We start from the raw sequence: 9281 nt of genomic DNA, 5'->3' as shown, positions 1-9281 counted from the left end.
GTGTAACCCGTTTAAATCCTGGATTTCATCTCATCATCTTGGGGAGAGCGAAAAGACGAAGCCCGTGGCGAAAGAATGTGCCCGTTCCGACGTCGCATGAGAAAGTTGTGAGCAAAATCATTGATTAAGCTTGTCAGTTCCCTAAAACTGACAGTACATGTAAAAGGGTGCCATTTCAGTTGGCCCTTATCCAGTAGTACATGGGTGGCTATATCTTACCTCATTTCCTACACTAAACCTAAAAATCAGAGGAAATTCATTTCTTTTATCATTAGCTGTTATTTTTCCTTCTTGGTCTGAACAATGGCGGCATCATTATTGAGAGGAGGATTCAGAGTTGCGATGTTTGAAGAAGATGGATCTAGCGACTCTGAGCAGTATTAAGAGCTTCACAGAGTTGGGAGATGATGATGATGATCGAGAAGAAGAGAGGAGTGACGATGGATGGAAGCTAGGGTTTTATAAAGGTGAAGATTTAAAGAATTGTTGAGGAATTCATGGTGGTTCGGATGGGTTTTGAGGCCAGTGATGGAAGAAAGCGATGAAGATAAATCAGGGAGGAAACGAGATTGGAGAAATGAGTTTTTGCTACTGTTGCTGGAGCTGAGATATTGATTGAGGTGAGACTGAGATTTACAGGAGAGGAGGAACAATCGTGTTTCTGTGAAAGATGGCTTTTGTTTCAGTAAATTGAAGATGGGTTTGAATTGATTTTCTGGGTTCATGAGAAATGAAGAAACTGGTTGATGTAAGGGTTTTGATGGACTTCAGAGATGGAGATAAATTGGGGTTCCTGAATTTGTGTTCGAATCTGAAATAGAGACGATTGTGAAGAACACAGGGAGAAATTGATTTGAGCAGTGAAAGAATGAGACTGAGGGTTTGCTGTTATAGTCTCAAGAAGAATTATGCTACTGGTGATGGTTCATCTAGAACAGTTAGTTGCCATGGACTAAATGGTTTTTGGTTAAATCTGTGATGGCAAAGATGACAAGAAATTGAAGGGGTTTCTGCTTATTTGTGAGATTGTGAAGCAGATAAAGGAATTGGAGTTGTCTGGTACAAGGAAGTGATGGAATGTCTCTGTTGGTGGATCTGAAATGAAGCTGTGGTTGGGTTTGTGCCGGAAATTGCAGATGAGAATGAAGGGGATGAACTCGTATTGGTTCATGACTGAGATGGAGTCGCAATTGTAGAAGGGGTGCAGCTACAGCTTTTGCAGGTGCTAGTGAATGGCAGAGTTTTGCAGGCCAAGGTGTTCTTAAGCTGGGAGTTGCAGAAGTCACTGGTGATGTTGTATGCGAAGCTTGCAAGGGTTTTCGTGTTGCTACTGAGGCATTGCAGTGGGCTGTGGCATTATGTAGTGGAGGAGTTGTTACTACAAATGTTGGTGATTCTGGAATGGAAGTTAGGGAAGAGTTGGTCTTAGAGGAGATTGCAGTGCTGTGTATGAAATCTTGTAGAGCTGAGATGATGTTCCAGAGATGGAAGTGATGCTAGCAAGAGAAGACGGTGCTTGCAGGCACTGATGTTTATGGAATGGCTTGAGCCTGGTGGTTTGCTGTTGAACAGTATCAAAAATTTAGATGAATGCTAGGTAAACATGGAAGCTTATTGCTGCAGTAATGAGAGTTCTTGAACTGAAGATTGCAGGACTTGGAGATGGTTGTAGGATGAATCTAGAGCAGTCTGATGCTGCCAATTGGGGTAACAGCTGAGTTGAAGGTTAAAGCTGAGTTGGAGTTAGAACTGGTGGTATTCGAAGTTACATCTAGTAGAGGTGGATTTGTGTATGGCTGAGTAATGTAAATGATGAAGGTTCACTGTGTTGCCATTGATGAGATTGAAGTGATTCTGGTGGTGGATTTGTGCATTAGATGGAGTCTTAGCTGAGTGGTGCTGCTTATGTGAAGTTATACAGGGATTGGCAATGGAGTTGTAGCTTCAAGACAATGGTTGCTGGCTATAGCAGCTCAGGCGCAATGAAGGGCCAAAATGGTGCAACAGAGCTTAGGCCAGTGCAATGGCCTTGGCCAATACCAACTCAGCCCACTCAGATGAGTTAGCTGATCTGACTCATTGACTCGGTATGACTCACCGAGCCTTGACCGAGTTGACTAATTATGACCGGTGACCGGGTGGACTTTTCCGGTCACCTGAGATGCCTTTCCCGTCCAAGTTCAGGCCGGTAACACCAGTTTTCCGGCCACCTCTTTTGGGATATATTTTCTACATGGATATTATCATATATGGACTTCGTGGACCACATTGGATATAGGCTTTTGGAGGATTCACCTAATTTTGGAAAGACGAGAAGCTGCAAAAAAAAAAAAAAAAAAAAGAAAAAAGAAAGGAAAGTTTTCTAGAACTTTGGATGTAACACTCCTAAAATTTTCATCGTGGTTTGAGCCCGAGGCCGACCTATTCAGATAAGTTAGAAACCCTATAACGTGGGCGTAGATCTTATCGGACACTCATAGCCATGAGATCTACGGACACTCATGCCATGATAAAGTGCTTTTATCAATTTCTTGCCGCTTAAACCTAAATTTCGATGTCTCTACCGTATGTTAGCTCTAATCCTAAATTTGGTTGCCATAATAACTCTAGAGGGCCGCTTAAATCAAATTTTCTTCTCATCCTTATATTCTTTTCGGTTCTCTCACGTTAACTCTAACACCCCATGAATCAGTGAGAGTTAAAGGGTGAATTGATAAGTGTTTGCTGTTTTAGATCGTTAAATTGAAGGAAAGTAAAGGTAAGGAGATTTCTCTCCATTTCGATAGAATTGTGAATTTGACCAAATGGGTGCTGCATGTTAATTAAAGTTTTGTTAAATGATTTGAAGTATTCAAGAGCAAGGATGCAAACGGGTTACCTTGTTGTGGAATGAGCGATTGAGGTAGGGGGTTTTCTCACATGTATTGATTTAATCTCCAAATTATGTGACTTGATTTCCAATCTTTAAATCTGATTCTTCTTCTTTATGTTCTAGCAAAATAAGAATGGGTTTGTGTTTCTTTACCCGTAACTTGATTCTACTGAAAATTGTTGAGGCATTTTTGTCAATTGTAAAACCCATTTTCAAAGTGGTATGGTCGATACTTGCCCTAATTTTGTTTAAAATCCATGATTTGGTGTTGGTTTTTGGATGGGTTTGTAAGATTTACTAAATAAGAAGTTACTTGCTTCATCCTTGAAGATTATGGATGGTTTGAATTTATTTTTGTTCTGATTTTTACCAAAATTCAAGTCCCCAATTGAGTTTCAAAGATTGTCCATCACATGTTTGTGAAAAGAACCATAAATTTGTGAAAACGTGATTTTTGGTCCTGTTCTATTGGGAGTTTTCGACACAGCTATGCACCTTATTACTTTGTTTATCATTTTTATGTTTAAGATGGCTTTCTTATCTTTCCAACGAGACAAGAATTGTCGAATTCCGACGTCGAATGAATTTTCCGTGGATTTTTGATTGAACACTGTCGAAATTGCAGTTTTCCTGAAAATGTGTTTCCTGTCCTGTTTTGTCGCGACTTTTCCACACATATGGGTACCTCATTACTTTTGTTAATCATTTTTATGTTAAAAAGGACTTTAGCAGCTTTCCAAAGAAACTAAAATTGACTGATTTCATCATCCGATGATTTATGTACGAATTTTTGATTATAGACTATCAAAAAACTGCATTTTCTGAAAATGTAACTGCTGTCATATTTTGTCGAGACATTTTCGTAAAGCTACAAACCTTCTTACCCTTTCCTATTATTTTTATGTTAAAGGGGGTATTTTCAGCTTTCCAACGAGACCAAGTTTGATGTATTCCGTTGCCTAATGAATTTTCTACGAATTTGTGATTATGAGTAGTCAAAACTGAAAACGTGAATCTTGTTCTGACTTGTCGAGACCTTTCGACTCCGCCACAAACGTTTTCACCTTTCGACTCCGCCACAAACGTTTTCACCTTTGGATTTTATTTTTATGTTAAAGAGGAATTTCTCAGGTTTCTAATGGTTGTGCAAATTTTTGATTGGGGACTATCAAAATTGGAACATCTCAGAATTTATAGTTGGGTTTTATGCTCTTGTTGTTTCGAGTTGTTGCCATATTTCTATTCCATGATATAAAACTCTTATTTATTTGCTGGTAAGTATCACCATCCACTTTGATAGCACTTTGGCACACCTATTATGAATTATGACCTTATTCTTGGTATTTATGTTATTATGTGCTTACAATGGATTCTCTTCTCTTTGGTCACGATACATGCTTCTCGACTAGTGGCGTATCTTCTGAATCAAATTTTGATTTCAAAAATAGTTTACTGTTAAGGTTTAGAGAATGCTGCCGACATCTATATTTAAGTATGTTTTAAGTTATGGATTTACGAGGTTTTCCGGAACTTGGTTTGTGATGTTTCCATTGTGACAACTGGGTTTGGAAACTAGAGAACTCTACTATAAGATCGTCGGGCCTTAATTGGCACCCCATCTACAGATGGCAACCCGGAAGACCGTTTGTTTGATAACGGTGGCTGGTATCGGACTACCCTGACATTGGCACTGGCCATATAAATAGTTGGCACTGGCCATATAATAGTAGAGTGATTTTATTTGAATTTAACCAACTGGCAGCTTACAAATGCTTATGAACAAAAGCTTCACATTTAATTTGTTGAATTTCATATTCTAGTTTGATGCTCTATTGTTGCCTTTAACTATTTGAATTTTATATGTATATCACCGGCATTCGATTACGATTATACCTCCTACTGGGCTGTGGGCTCACCCCGTTTTGTTTTGTTTTGTTTTCCCACATAGTTTGGAGCTAGCTCGAAGTGGTAAGCTGAGAAAGGCTAACGGCGTGGAGCTATGGACACAATGTGATACATAAATTGTTGTCCTTATATATATATATATGTATATACATCATGGGCTGTTTTGGGGTATCTTCTTGTGGGAACTAAATCATGGTGTGCTTTGTGTATTTTTAAACTATGGTATGACTTTTGAATGTATACAGCATGCATACTAAAATCTCTTTTGTTGCCGAATCTAATTGTATCAGTAGCAATCGTGCCATATAGGGCTTTCTATTGTGTGTACTTGTGTAATATTAATAAATTTTCAAATGATACCTACAAGGCTAGCATGGACGGTAATTAATTTTATTTTAATACTGTGTGTTCAACCTTGTTATGAAACATTACTTAAGCGTACTGTATACTCACTACCTATGTTTCATTTTGGATTTTGGAACTTGTTTAATTTAATTCAAGTTTGGATTTATGCAGTGAGCTACTATGTGTACTTAATCGATTTCCCAGCATTTTTATGAGTATGGATGTCGTTAAGTGCTCATTATTTGTTTTTTTTAAAGAAAATGGACTTACTTAAACAAAATCTGTTGGACTTCTTCTTTTTTTTTTTAGGACAAGGATGTACACATTTTCTCCCACTGAAGGCTCTTTAATTACTTTTTTTTTGGTATAAACCTTTCCGTTTTATGTATCGTTTTAGATTTTTGTGTGACAGAGCGAGGGTTTGTCCTTGATGGATGGGTTGAAATCCAACCCGTTCAAATATCCTGTCTGTCACATTGGGGGACGTATTTTTTCTACTTGGATTTTTGGAGAGCGGCGAATAGGGTTTGCTTTCGTTTATTTTTCATCTTCTTCATTTCATTTTTGATTGTGATTATGATGAACTCAAAAGCTATGAGTAGCTAAATAACTATTATTGGTTATGGGATAGAGTTGATTTCACAACATGATATTGTTTCAATGAATTAATTTGTCTCAATAATTTTTTGTTTATGATTCATGGTTTATATTGTCATATGATTTGATTGTTTGTTTGGTTGAGTCCGGAATCCATCCGATTTGCATTCATTTATGAAGCTATATTAGGATTTTCAATACGAAAAAGTTGTTTATCCTTGATTCTAAGTAGCATAATTGTGGACAGTGCTTGTAGTGATATATCCTACTAGTCACACATGAATCATAACCTTGGTTAAATTGAATTAGTGCTCTTACACGTTTGATTGCCTTGATTAGTCTTATTCCATAGAACTTAGTGCTTTTAGGGAGTTAAACTTAATTGTGCTTTTACACTTTAGGTTGCTTTATAGGAAGAATTCACATATGCATCTTTTAATGTGGTTGTGATGAAATCAGGGAATTAGCGGGATATACTTGCGATCAAGATATCCTAGGACTATTAATAAATGAGAGATTAAAATTCCAATTCTAGTCACTGATGAAAATACATGTTTGTGAATGATACTATCCCGTGACCAATATCTTCCTCGTATTGATTATTTTCATATTTTATTTCTTTCATTTTATTTTTATTGCATTGATAAACAAAATCCCCCCATTGGTTACTAAGAAACTGAAATTTTATAACAACAAAAGCCTCTCTGTGGGAACGAACTCTTTCTTACCACATACTTCATTTAAATTTAGTTGAGTGAGAAAGTGAAATTATTTTTGACGCATACGACAGCGATCACGTAGGAGCATAATTGTACCTTGGATCAGTGTGAGATTGATTGAGGTTCAACTACAGTCCAGACCGAAGTTAGTTTGGAGTAGGCTAGTATCTGAAGCGGCTTAATACAGTGTGTGTTCAATCTAGACTAGGTCCCGGGATTTTTCTGCATTTGCGGCTTCCTCGTTAACAAAATTCTGGTGTCTGTGTTATTTCTATTCCGCATTATATTTGTTTATATAATTGAAATATCACAGGTTGTGCGTTGTTCAATTAATTAGAATATTCGACCTTTTTGGTTGTTGATTTAAATTGATTGACACTTGGATATTGGTCTTTGTACCATCCAAGTTATTTCTCTTTGATAAAGACTCGCATATTTCTATTTTCTTGAGTAAAGATCAAATCGAGAGATTGAGATATAAACTCTTTGATATACTTTTCATTGATTGAGTCTAACTGTATAGTTGATTCTCATAAAAGTATATTGGAGTTTGTTCATACAGATTGATAAGCGAAACATTGGATGTGGTTGTTAGACCCCCGCTTTTTCAATTGGTATCAGAGCAGGCAAACACGTTCAGGACCTTACAAGTCTGTGTTTGTAGCGATCTGATTATGGACGAATCTATCTCTAATAGCGTACCAGTTCATAAATTACCAGATGTTTCTAAAAGCTTGGATTCACCTGAGAGAACTGTCACATCTAAGTCAATATCTAAACATTCTCTTGATGTAAAAACTGTTGAATGGGAAACTCTCGTAGAAGTACAGTTGGATGAACTTTCTGATGAAGGTGATTCAGATATTGATAGAGATGTTGATGAGAAAGTCTCAGAGTATGTTAAGTTTATGGATTCGTGGAATATGAAGAAAATTACAACTTCTCATGTCTCACCTCTTCTGATTCCTCTCTGTCGAGAAAACAAAAAGTTGAGAAGATGTTACGCAGGTGTTTATTTTTCGAATCGTTCTAACAGATCGATCCTCAAGGATTCTGAGGAAAACCTACGTATGAAGTCACTTGAATGCGATAATCTTTATCAAAAATACTTCTTGTTGGAAGAGAAACTTGCAGAATCTGAAGCAAGATATGAATCTCAACAAAAATGTTTTGATGACAAAGAACTTAGTCTTCTTGCCAAAAAAAAATCCTTGGAGACTGACCTTGCAACTGCTCTTGATAAAGTGAAATCACTTGAAGAGAGTCTGAGAAGATTCAATTCTATATCTACAAAATTGTCTTCCATGATTGGAGTATGTAAAGAACATCGTGATACACGTGGTCTGGGCTATAAGAAATAGACGCTCCAAAAACTGGTAAGATCAACTTTGTTAAGGCTATTGATAATTCTTCATGTAAAAAAACTTTCGCAGCTGGTAATGCACCTAAAAACAAGGAGTCTACTTCTTCAAAATCTACTCACACGAGAACGATTAAGAATAAATCCTTTAACTGCTATTTCTGCGGAAAGAAAGGACATTCTGAGAGAAGATGTCGGTTTCGTTTAAGGAATGAAAAACTTCACAATATGCTTGTATGGATGTCTAAAGAAGTTATCAAACCGCTCTCTCACATTATTGGAGTAAAAGGAACTTTCGGCAATCAAGAAAACTACTATGATAAGTCTTTTCTTAATTGTGCTTTTGAAACAAAAAATGGTAGAAGGAAGAATGGTCGAAGAGTAACTGACTTCTTAAATAACTCTGAAAAGAGGAAAAGACATAGGAGAAAGAAAGAAAAGTCAAGGTTCTTGTCTCTCCCTGGAGAAGGCCTCAATTCCAATAATTCATCTCCAGATTGCTTACATATCAATAATCGAGTCTCAGAATTAAAGGTAAGCATAAACAGACTCAAACGGGGCATCAAAAAATCATGGAAAGCGATTAACTCAGGTAATCCTAGTTCCTCTCTTAATAAAACTCCTTCAACTATGTCATGTGATTTGTCTCTAAATCCTTCCGAAGGAGAAAAAGAATAGGTCAAAATTGATGAGCAAAATGCTCATCCTAATACACCAAGACTGCCCAATACAACATCCCTCTTTTAATTTAAGAAGGATGCTCATTGTTCTCAAGAAGTGTGTCTTGAGAAGCGCCGTCGAGGTTTTATTTTTTCTCTTCTTATTTTTTTTTGATCTATAAATTTTGTTGAGCTTCGCTCTAGTTTCTCTCTTGTAGATGATCATGATCTTTTGTCCTTGAGATTTTTTTTGTTTGCATGTACTTCCTCTAAATAGTTGGTTCTCAACTATTTGTCATGACCTTCGAACTCCATTCTTCTTTTGGTCACATCTTAAGGCCGTGACCACCAGTGCACGAACTCCTGACCTACTCAAACGTGTACAAGTTTCCTAGGGTTTTCCATGGAACGTATTTATATACTTGGGTGTCATCCCGTGTTACAATGTTCTGAAAGGTCAAAGGGTTTTACCAATTTGGTGTGCACAATGAATGGAGGAAACGAAGATGATGAAGTCAAGAAAGGGAAGACTATCGAGTTTCATGAGAATCCTGTTTTCATAACATGCCTTCATGCCATTGATCATGAAAACAAACTACCAGTTCAAATATCATCACAACTGGTAGGAAATCTTCTTCAAGATTTTGAAGTTATACGTGAACAACTCGGAATTGCAACAATGAATCTTGAGTTTTTGAAAAATGAACTGAAGAAAGCATCTGATGAGCTCATCTATGTTCAATCTATGGTTGCTAACCAGATCTAGTGTTTTTCAGATCATGTTTTCTATAAGAGTTTGTTTATCTAGTAAATCTTCTATATTT

The 9281-nt window shown here is 36.9% G+C and overlaps 1 long non-coding RNA gene across 1 annotated transcript; it reads left to right on the top strand.

Moving 5' to 3' along the window:
- Nucleotides 1-271: 271 nt before the first annotated feature.
- LOC113295778 lies at nt 272-5176 on the top strand. Its single transcript, XR_003332932.1, has 3 exons — nt 272-2758; nt 2849-2902; nt 4821-5176. It is a non-coding gene; the product is annotated as an uncharacterized LOC113295778 (long non-coding RNA).
- The last annotated feature ends 4105 nt before the right edge of the window (nt 5177-9281 follow it).

The sequence above is a fragment of the Papaver somniferum genome, chromosome 1, assembly GCF_003573695.1.
Source record: "Papaver somniferum cultivar HN1 chromosome 1, ASM357369v1, whole genome shotgun sequence".
NCBI classification, from domain to species: domain Eukaryota; kingdom Viridiplantae; phylum Streptophyta; class Magnoliopsida; order Ranunculales; family Papaveraceae; genus Papaver; species Papaver somniferum.
Note: the sequence above shows the minus strand (reverse complement) of the source record. Positions and strands in the feature narration are given on the sequence as shown.